This window comes from Herpailurus yagouaroundi, unplaced genomic scaffold (genome assembly GCF_014898765.1).
Source record: "Herpailurus yagouaroundi ecotype Mexico unplaced genomic scaffold, PumYag 542, whole genome shotgun sequence".
Lineage (NCBI taxonomy): Eukaryota > Metazoa > Chordata > Mammalia > Carnivora > Felidae > Herpailurus > Herpailurus yagouaroundi.
The window spans coordinates 1-1,870 of record NW_024412759.1 but is presented as its reverse complement, the minus strand read 5'-3'; the positions used below and the strand labels follow the sequence as shown (position 1 = coordinate 1,870).

The following is a 1,870-nucleotide window of genomic DNA, read 5'->3' as shown; positions in this document are numbered from 1 at the left end:
CTCTTAGTCCAGGCAACAATGCCTTTTGCTTATTATAGCAAGGATACAATTGGCCAAAGACAACAAATGGCTTTACAGAGTGACTTTTTAAACTTCTCTTCTGGGCCAACGCCTAGACCTTTTTAGATTCAAGCAGCCCTGCAAGACCTGTGATCAGTAGATTCCAAAGGTCCAGAGATCTGGCCGTTCCTTCCCAGACACAACATCAAACACATAAAATATGTCAGGTTTTTTTGTGTATTTTGAAACATGGAAGCATATTTTAAATATTCTTAAGGCATTTATTTATTAAAATGAACCCTGCCAAGATTTCACATTAGCTTAAAATTCAAATCAGTCTTTACATTTTTTCTACTGAGGTATCTGCCTCAGCATATTACATAAAAACACTACCTCCTGGAGCACCTGGGTGGCTCAGTTCTTTGAGCATCCAACTTCAGCTCAGGTCATTATCTCCCGGTTCACAGGTTTGATTCCACAGTGGGCTCTGTGCAGACAACTCAGAGCCTGAAGCCTGCTTCTGATTCTCTGTCTCCCTCTCTCTCTGACCTCTCCTGCTCGTGCTCTCTCTCTCTCAAAAATAAATGAACATTAAAAAAAGTTTGAAAACAATGTCTTCCTCAATCAGTGTTACCAGCATCCACATGGGGAGCCCCATGGTCAGCCTCTGTGAGCTGCAGCCTAGGTGAAACAGCTGGATGTTAATACTGCCTTGCTATAAAATGAAAGCCCCTAAACTCAAACTCATTGGAAAAAGAGTGAAACTTCTGCAGTGTTCTTTAAAAGAGGTACTTTTTGCTCATGAAAAGAAATCAGTGCGTCCCCTAAGAATAATAAAAGGAAATATTTTACAGTTAAGCATATGATTTGGAATGAAGAATTTGGATATTGCTCTGCTGGTCCAGACTGTTAACACTCTTCTTCTTCCTCCTGTGGGCCCCCTTCATCAGCTATCACAAAAGTTTTGTCTGTGGCATAGAGATTGCCCATGGTACACTGCAGTACAGGGTTGTTTTCCCCCTTGTTATTTTAGTAAATCAATTCAATGTTCCTTAGATTCCCAAAATAGAAATCTCTTTCTCCAAGTCTTCAACATTAAGTTTCAACACGTTGACCTGCTGCATCTATTAGCTGTTTCATCATCCCAGTTGCCCACACCAGATTCTTTAGCACCAAAACCAGGTCAACCTTAGGGGTTGCAGTAGTTCTGTGGGTCACAGAGGGCCTCTGTGGAGCTGCACTCCTAGAGCTGAGAAGTTTCTTCAGTTTGTTTAGAGCTGGAGCAACAAGGGAGTGTGCCACTAAAGTTTCCTCACCTTGTCTGGCAGCTATAGGGTCATAGTCTTTTCCATCATAGTTTGCATCAAAAAAAGTTCTTGAACCACTGAACAAATTCAAAATTGCCTTGAAAATTTCCTTTTCTAATTTGTCCACAGGGATTATTTTGTCAATACCAATTGTCTTAAAACCCGCTTGTAGTATTTTTAAGTTCTGGATGTATTCGTGTTCTAGCTTAGTGTGGAATTTCACTTTCTTCAAGGCAATGGAGCCAAGGAACAGCATGCCCATAAACTGATGATAAGCAGTTACTGAGTGCAACTGTTTGATCTTTGTCAGATTCAGCTGCAGAGACTCATTGACCCAGGCCCAGCATGTCGTGTTATCTTAGATTATTGCTGGTGACGGACGTTGAGTATACATTCAGTGTATTCTTTGGTTCTTGGTGGGACCATATCCCCTGTCTGTGCCTGGCTTTGGTTCTGTCTTGGTCTTGCTCAAACTGTCCCACCTTACTATATTAAGATTTTTATTTGTCACATTTTCCAAATTTTATAACAATATATCTTAGTGTTGGCTTACTTTTTTTTTT

At 40.6% G+C, this 1,870-nt stretch overlaps 1 pseudogene; it reads right to left on the bottom strand.

Annotated features, from left to right (window-relative positions):
- Positions 1–909: 909 nt before the first annotated feature.
- LOC121023271 (microtubule-associated protein RP/EB family member 1-like) lies at positions 910–1,793 on the bottom strand (annotated as a pseudogene).
- Between the last annotated feature and the right edge of the window lie 77 nt (positions 1,794–1,870).